General features: G+C 47.4%; 1 protein-coding gene and 1 long non-coding RNA gene across 2 annotated transcripts in view; one reads left to right on the forward strand and one right to left on the reverse strand.

The window, feature by feature from the left end:
* Window positions 1–2,755, forward strand: part of LOC139756731 (uncharacterized) — a 59,895-nt gene extending 57,140 nt beyond the window's left edge. Inside the window, exon 3 of the long non-coding RNA XR_011714429.1 lies at window positions 2,626–2,755. This is a non-coding gene — a long non-coding RNA (uncharacterized lncRNA). The remainder of the gene's footprint in view (window positions 1–2,625) is intronic.
* Lim3 (Lim3 homeobox protein) overlaps window positions 1–9,411 on the reverse strand; it is a 165,198-nt gene that overhangs the window by 65,696 nt on the left and 90,091 nt on the right. The window lies entirely within an intron of this gene.

The following is a 9,411-nucleotide window of genomic DNA, read 5'->3' on the forward strand; positions in this document are numbered from 1 at the left end:
GTGGGTGGGGAGAGTGAGTGTGTGTGTGATATGGGGAGGGAGGCGGGAAAGGGGAGACGGAATGGAAAAAGGGAGTTGGAGGGAAGGAGAGAGTTGGGTGGCAGAAGGTGTGGGTGGGGCGGGGGGAAAGATGGAATGGACTGGGTTGAGGGGAGGGGGTTCATGATGTCGGGGTTTATTGAATCGGTGGCGCATTGTAGAGGGGGAGGGGGTTGAGGAGGTATATAGGACGACTTGGTTGGGGTTGAGGGGTTGTGGGGCAATAGGTGGTGTGGGTCGAGGGGGCGAATGATAGTGGTTTGGAGACGAGGGTGGGGTTGTGAGGAGAGATGAGGATTAAAGTGAGTAAATGAGGATGGGGTCTAGTGGGTCAAGCTGAGGTTGGAGTTGCTATGGGGAGGAGAGGTTTGTGAGTAGAGTTGGGGTTGAAGTCGATTAATGAGGGTGGGGTTGTGAGTAGGGTCGGGATTGAAGTACATTAATGAGGGTAAGGTTGTAGGCAGAGCTTAGGTTGTAGTCGATAAGTGTAAGGTTGTAGGAGAGGGTAGCCTCCTTTCCGTACACTTACAATTCTACGGGAATTACAGCACATCCTCTACACACAGACACACACACACACACACACACACACGCACACACACACACACACACACACACACACACACACACACACACACACACACACACACACATAGCCAGTCCAACACCAAACATCTTTGACACTCTCCCCCCGTCTTCTATTTCTCCATTTTTTATACCTCGTGTGTCCAACCCCCTTTTCTTTCACCTTGTCTTACCCCACCTGTGTCACCCACTCATCCATGAGGGCAGAGAGATGTTATCCTCATTCCCGCTGCGTGCACGAAGGAAGGCGTCGAATTTTTTTTTTTTTTTTTTGAGTACCGTCTTGTGATATAGACGGTTGTGGAGGCTCTCTCTCTCTCTCTCTCTCTCTCTCTCTCTCTCTCTCTCTCTCTCTCTCTCTCTCTCTCTCTCTCTCTCTCTCTCTCTCTCTCAGGGCCGTCAGTCCTGGCACCGTGCGTAGAAAGAAAGAGAGAGAGAGAGAGAGAGAGAGAGAGAGAGAGAGAGAGAGAGAGAGAGAGAGAGAGAGAGAGAGAGAGAGAGAGGCCGTCCTTGGCCCCCAACAATGACTGATCGTGGTGTGTTATAAGTTCACAACAGAACCTCAGATAATTTCATATCATTTTTCTTTTCGCCTTCCTCGTAAGCCAGAAGAACACAAGACCTTTTCAGGGTTTGCATTATTAAGCTTATTTAACAATCGGGCTTTCTGCTCGGTGCCATTGTCGACCATCGAGACAATGTCTTTCTCTCACACACACAAATAAATAGACGAAAATAAAAGAATATCAGAACCTCGTCTCGCGCGGTGCCTGAACACACACAGGAGTAAAGCAATATTACCATCTCCTCCTCCTCCTCCTCCTCCTCCTCACCCCCAGCCATCTCCCGCGAGGTATATTCTTCCTCCCGTGTTCTTTTATACCCTACCTGAAAGGACTTGTTAAAGGATTGGGAATGAGCGAAGGGCCCACCATTGGTTGCCCAATTCCCAGGTTCCCGCCCGAGGAGGCCGGGATCGATTGGCTTTTGTTTTACGGCAGGGTTGGCGCCAAAACCGCCTTGAAAACAAAGGAATATCAGGCTTTTCGGGGAGAGGGAGGGAGGGGGGGAGACGGACGGACGATCTCCCCCCCCCTCCCCCCACCCCCAGCCTGTGCTTATATCTAGTTTTCTCGTTCGATTATCGGCGCCCGTCGAAGGCTCATTATTTCGACGTTATCTATCATTATATATGTTTTTTTTTTTCCTTACCTCCCTCCCTCTCTCTCTGTCTTGTCCCTTTGTGGTGAAGATGCTGCTCATTACAGGCGTCTACTTTGAATTCGTTTGTGCGAATCGTCTTCAAAAAGATTCGGGAAGGAGCAATAGTTATTAGGCATCATTGTGTCGTGGGATCATAAAATTTTTCCCCCGGAGCTGTCAATGCAGGAGACAATCCTTTGTCAGCCCAACTTGTATTCACAGAGTAAATCTTGCGTCCTGGAGACAGAAGTTACGCTTTATGTGTATATCTATTTTTTGTGATATGAAAAAGCATTCGTCTGTTGTCTTCAAAAAGTGTGTTTGCCTTTGCCGAAATACAGAGGGCTTTTGTTATGTATCATAACACGTGAAAAGGGGCTTTTGTTACTGCCTCTCTCTTTCTTTTTTTTGGTATGAATCTAAATATATGTTCTGTAATATCCTTGAAGCTTTGAGGACACTGACTTCTCGACTCTAACCTTCTCTTCAGGAAGAAACAAACAAACTGCCTATTGTAGCTTCAGCATCATCAAATATTCAACAAGTCAATCTTCACGCTCTATGAGAGAGAGAGAGAGAGAGAGAGAGAGAGAGAGAGAGAGAGAGAGAGAGAGAGAGAGACACACGATCGTGCATCCTATGTCTTGTCCCCCACCCACTTCCTCTTCCCTCCCCTTTGAGTAACACTTTTTACGCAGGCCCTATACGCTTCTACGCCGGGTCTTAAAGGAGATCTGGGGATGTCATAACCTCCGGCGTATCACATACACAGTATATATACTTTTTTCTCCTGCCCAGCCACTCGTTCCCTCGTACGTGGGGTCACCCTCGGAGATGACCCTTCACCAGATGACGCCATCAGCCCAAGACTTAACCACACAGAGGGCCTTCTGCCACGACAACACACGCTCAGGTGAGGGCCTTCTGCTACGACAACACACGCTCAGGTGAGGGCCTTCTGCCACTACAACACACGCTCAGGTGAGGGCCTTCTGCCACTACAACATACGCTCGGGCGAGGGCCTTCTGCCACTGCAACATACGCTCAGGTGAGGGCCTTCTGCCACTACAACATACGCTCAGGCGAGGGCCTTCTGCCACTACAACACACGCTCATGAGGGGCATAACATCCCAAACCACCAGCTGTGGCCCAGTCAATAGCGACTAAGGTTCGGCCCGCTGACCATGCGGTCATCTAACGGCCCTGGCCAGCACGCTCTCGCGCGCCTCAGTAGTAGTAGTAGTAGTAGTGGTGGTGGTGGTAGTAGTAGTGGTAGTAGTGGTGGTGGTAGTAGTAGTGGTAGTAATGGTGGTGGTAGTAGTAGCAGTAGTTGTGGTGGTGATGGTAGTAGTAGTAGTAGTGTGAGCTGAGAGAGAGAGCAGCAACACTTTGTTCCCCCAGTTACGACCCTTTTTGGGAACTGTCAAAATACAGTTCTGAATTCTTTTGTACTTCTCTTGTAGCGTCGTTTGAAACTATGACTATACTGTAGCCTTGGAAGCAGCCCGGGAGGGAGTGGCTGGCAGGCGTGGCGACGAGCCGAAGTCGACCAGGCAAACTTCACATTATCCTTGCACAGGAAAATCTCAATCGTGGTTGTCGGTTTTGAGAATCGAGGAGTGGGGGAAGTAGTGGAGGCCAGTATTGGGAAGGTGTTATGTAATCAGACACCGTTCCCGATCATCAATTCATTTCCGTTGCCCGTCCGTCCGGCAGCAAACGATCACTAACTCCCTTGCTTGTGGGCGTCGGGGTCATAATGATTAATTGACCACGACGGCTTGGGGGGAAAAGAAAAGAAAATATAGATACTACGAGACCATGGGAGGTGTCTGTATGCGTTGAGACTTCGGCAGGCTAGAAGACGGTACTGCTTCTGTGTCTGCGCAGCGAGTCGGGTAGACCCCAGTCAGCTGCAGGGTACGTTAGCTCACGTGGTCCGGCACCGGCGAGAGAGGGGCAACATCCTGTGGCTGGAGTGGGTACCTCGATGGGGCAGTGTCTGATGCGATCCAGACCTGCTGATGGGCATGAAGCCTCCTCCAGGAGCCCTTCCTCTGCCATCCAAGACGGCCACTCCTCGCCCTTCCTTCATAAGCTCCTCCATCGCCTTCCCGGAACACACAGACAGCTGCTCCTCCTACCAACACTCGCACGAGAGAATGGAGGACAATGTTTCCAGTGGAAAACCCTAGTGACAAATGCTTGGAACTCGCTGAACAGGACGAGGAGGCTGCAGAGCATCGGTCGACCTACACACACACACACACACACGCTGGAGGGGCAGGCGAAGCGTGAGCCCTTCACTGACCAAACAGGTCGACGCCGGGTTGCGGTCAGCTGAGAGAACCATTCTTCGTGCGTGGGACAAGCGACAACATGGACATATTCTCGACCGTAAGAGGCGGCCAGAGCCTTGGTCACCAGGCACCAGGCTGTTAGGATAGTAGACCCCGAAATAGATTAGAGATTAGACCCCGGAAAAAAAAAGGAGACTTACGGAAAAGTTGACGGCGGGAAGGAAAAAGAAACTTCGAAAAATAAAAACAGATTCCAAAAGATGACCTTTTAAAAGAAATAAGGCCATCCTTAAACTCAAAACGTACACCCTAGAACCCACCCACCCCCCAAATTATAAAAAGTACCCCTCGAAGACCTAAAGGAAATAGCCCTCAAAAATTTTTTGAGCGCAGGCTTAAAGTCAGCCCTCGAAAAATATGAATTTGGAACCCTTAAAAATACAGCATGTTGAAGGATCACTGTATGGCATTTTGAAATGACGGTCCTTCATATTGAAGAATCGCAAACCCATTGGTTCTCGAGGAAGACGACGGAGGGACCCTGGCTTGTGAGATTACGACGCAAAGACAGATGGACTTCGATGATTACGACGCAAAGACCGGTGGACTTCGATGATTTACGACGCAAAGACCGGTGGACTTCGATGATTGCGACGCAAACGCCGGTGGACTTTGATGATTACGACGCAAACACCGGTGGACTTCGTTGATTACGACGCAAAGACCGGTGGACTTCGATGATTACGAAGCAAAGACAGATGGACTTCGATGACTACGACATACATCGCTGGAGCAGGATCCCGTCAACCTTGGGTTGTGATGGCCTCGCAGTGTTGGTGCGGGACGCCCCGCTGAGGCACAGGTACCGGGACCGACCGGTAGGAGATGAGCGAGGAGGGGAATGCATTAGGTGGGGGAGGGCAAGGTGGGAAAGGCCATCCGGGAGCTGGGGAAAAGGTTAGGCAGGGCTGGGGAAGGAGGAGGAGGGTCTGGGGCTGGGAAAGGTCATCGAGGGCTAGGAAAAGAGAGAGAGAGAGAGGTCAGACAGAGCTAGGATTGTTTGAGGAGGCTAGGAATAATTGCTGTTTCTCTGACTGGGAAAATATGAATATACAATATTTTTGCATGAGAGGGAAGTAGGTAAATGTAGATACATATCTTGGTTTACACTGGTGAGCATAATATATATATATATATATATATATATATATATATATATATATATATATATATATATATATATATATATATATATATATATATTATGTCTATAAATGTCTCATAATATCTATAAGCTTGGCTCACTCTACGGTAACCGACAACCGCATTTTATTCATTGTATGTTTTATAATTTATTATTATTATTATTATCATTATTATTATTATTATTATTATTATTATCATTATTATTATTATTATCATTATTATTATTATTATTATTATGATGATGATGATGATGATGATGATGATATGACTTCAGGACCACTTGTATGGGCCTCTTGCAGCAATGAGGTTGCGCTCCATGGTGTATCAGGGTAAGGCGGGCTTCTTTCGAGGTTTGATGGTCTTCGGCGACTCTCTGGTCTTCTGCCGATTAACTAAAATCCAGACAGACACAGGGCGAGCAGATGACGTCACAGGTGGAAGGTAAGCGGTTGGAAATGGAGTGATGTGGGATGAGGGAAATTAAATGTTGTGTTAGGAAGATGGGAAGACCCGGAGAGCAAAAATGGGTATGTTTGAAGGAATAGTGGTTCCAAAAATGTTATATTGTTGCGAAGCGTGGGCTATAGATAGGATTGTGCGGAGGAGGGTGTTTGATGAACAGTATGTGGTGTGAGGTGGTTTGATAGGGTATGTAATGAAAGGGTAAGAGAGATGTGTGGTAATAAAAAGAGTTTGGTTGAGAGAGCAGAAGAGGGTGTATTGAAATGGTTTGGTCACATGGAGAGAATGAATGAGGAAAGATTGACCAAGAGGATATATGTGCCAGAGGTGGAGGGCACGAGTTGAAGTGGGAGACCAAATTGGAGGTGGAAGGATGGAGTAAAAAAGATTTTGAGCGATCGGGACCTGAACATACACGAGGGTGAAAAGCGTGCAAGGTATCGAGTGAATTGGAACGATGTGGTATACCGGGGTCGACGTGCTGTCAATGGTTTGAAGCAAGGCATGTGAAACGTCTGGGGTAAACCATGGAAAGTTTTGTGGGGCCTGGATGTGGAAAGGGAGCTGTGGTTTCGGTGCATTATACATGACAGCTAGAGACTGAGTGTGAACGAATGTGGCCTTTGTTGTCTTTTCCTAGCGCTACCTCGCGAACGCGTGAGGTGACGCTGCGAGTAGAAAGTCACCTCCGGCGAGGTCGTATCTTCGTCGTTCGTTGTCGTCGGGGGACTCCTCACTCCAAAGGAGTCCATCCTTTTCCTGCTACTGATTGTAGCGCAGCCCTCAAGCTGCAGGAGGCCCGTAAAAGCTGCCCTAGGGTTATATTCGCTACCATATACACCAGCGGATGGGACGGGTATATACACCAGCGGACGGGACAGGTATATACACCAGCGGACGGGACAGATATATACACCAGCGGATGGGACAGGTATATACACCAACGGATGGGACAGGTATATACACCAGCGGATGGGACAGGTATATACACCAGCGGATGGGACAGGTATATACACCAGCGGATGGCACAAGTATATACAGCAACGGACGGGACAGGTATATACACCAGCGAACGGGACAGATGTATACACCAGCGGATGGGACAGGTATATAAACTAACGAGAAATTATACACGGCATAATATATATTTCAGAGAAGTGGAAGGAAACGTATTTCCCTTTACTATTTAATTTCCTGTTTGTTACATAATACAAGATTTACATGGATTTTACTCTTCAATTTGATATGGAAAATGTAGTGTGTGAAATTTTTAAATTCTTTTTTTTCCATCACATTTTTAGGTTATGAAACAAAGAAAAATGTGTGATCTTTTCCGTTTAATTTCCCCCACAGATAGAATGATGGATGGAGAGCGGAGACGCAAGAAAATGTTTTTTGAAGTTATGCATAGAGCAGGAGTAGGCCATGCTAAAAGGGCGTATATCCACCCATCTATCCACCCCCCCCCCCCCCCCCCCGCGCCCTCCGTAGAGTCGAAATTCCCACGGGCCAGTGAGGTCAAAGGTGGCAGTAAATGAGGAGACGTTTGGGGGGGGGGGGGTCTGGTGATGGTAGAGGAGGTCGTCCATGTTTAGTCAGCGGGTGAGAATCGAACCCATGCCCTCGGCTCGGACGCAGATACGCGATGTACCGAATAGCGTATGAGCACTGGCTTTGGAAAGTATATATGTATATATATATATATATATATATATATATATATATATATATATATATATATATATATATATATATATATTCCTATGAGTCCACGGGGAAAATGAAATACGATAAGTTCCCAAGTGCACTTTCGTGTAATAATCACATCATCAGGGGAGACACAAGAGAGAAATATAAGTCAGTTGGTATACATCGAAGAGACGAAGCTATATATATATATAGCGTCAGTGGGAACCAATAAGAATCATAGAGAATCGCTGGGCTTCAGTAAGAATCTCGAATGTCAACAGAATCTTCGAATATCACGTGAATATCTATAGAAAACGGGGGCCATCCCTGCGAAGCATTACGAATCAGGAAGATTCGTAGAATCATTGAAACCGAGTCGGTATCCGGGGGGGAATGGAATCAGGGGGGGGGGGGGAATCATCGAAGCCTCTCTGGGGTATCTGTAGGAATCAGAGCGAGCTGTCCCTGGGAATCGATAGGAATCGGCAGGAATGTGTGGGAACGGTAATTTAATACTAAGTCCAGACGCCACCAACCAGGACCCCTCCCCCATGGGAACGTAGCGCGGCCCTGAGCCAGGAACCCGGCCAGTATGGGAATGGGAATGATTCCAGTGTCATGACTGGAATGGACTTTAAAAGTAGAGCATTACTATTTTTTTTTTTTTAGGTTCCCCTTAAAAAGGCCAAGTGGTGAGAGATTCTCTTTTAAAGTCGTTCCCCTTAAAAGACTTACTTAAAAGGTTTTAAGTATTTCCTTTAAGATAAGCGAGTGTGAGCGAGTGGTGAGGTTTTAAACCTTTTCCCTTAAAAACTGACTTTAAGATTTTAGGTCATTCCTGTGAGATAAGCGAGTATTTAAGGGTATTTGTCCTTCCCTTTAAAACCCTTTAAACATCTTTAATGATACAGTGATAACAGAATATTAAATCTTGTATCATAACACATACAAAATGATGATATGACACACAAATTACTAAATTCCTCGTTAAGAATTGGGGGTCATTAAGGACCATTAGCTAACTACCGACTACATGAAACGACTTACTGATGGTTTTCAATGATGACACGTAGTACATAATGCCAGAAGGGTGGCATGTATAGAGAATACGTGTCGTATAGCACTTTCTCGCCCTTTTGATATTTTTTAATCCTATCGACCAGCCGTAATGTCTGTATTTCCATTAATCCTCCAATGATTGATTCGCCCCTACGTGATATAATAGCCACACGTGAGTTACCAAGTGCTTTAAGACTTTCCATTCTTCCCACACACACACACACACACACACACACACACACACACACACCGTCCCTCTCCCCGCTTTCCCCAAGGCCACGCTCGGGGCGTAGTGGTGGTGGGGAGAAGAGGGGAGGGGAGGGTTGGAGGGCTGTGGAGGGGAGAGTGTGTCTGGGAGGGGAGGAGAGGGTGGAGGGGAGGGTTGGAGGGCTGTGGAGGGGAGAGTGTGTCTGGGAGGGGAGGGTGGAGGGTATGTATGGGGCTAGGGCTTGGGTGGGAGGCGTAAAGAACCCGACATTGTAATCATGTGCTTATGGTGGCCACTTTTTGGTTGGGGCGCGATGGTCGGTGGGTGGGAACGTTGCACAGTGTGTGTGTGTGTGTGTGTGTGTGTGTGTGTGTGTGTGTGGAGTGCGAGAGTGGATGTATAGCTGTGTATGATCAAGTTATGCATACCTCAGTGTCTTTATTCATTTACGTACATTTACCTCGGGACTAAATTCCATGATGGAGTCTCGCTGCTGGTGTGTTGCACCACGAACGTTCTTAAAAGGTTCCTCCAGTCCAAGGCGGCGCTACTTCCAGTAGCAGGGAAATGTGGACGCCTTTGGAGCGGGAAGGTCTTTGACCAAAGTGTACTGCCATTGATTTAGCCTCGCCGAAGGTGAATTTTCTTTCGCTGTGTG

This window comes from Panulirus ornatus, chromosome 23 (assembly GCF_036320965.1).
Source record: "Panulirus ornatus isolate Po-2019 chromosome 23, ASM3632096v1, whole genome shotgun sequence".
In the NCBI taxonomy this organism is placed as follows: domain Eukaryota; kingdom Metazoa; phylum Arthropoda; class Malacostraca; order Decapoda; family Palinuridae; genus Panulirus; species Panulirus ornatus.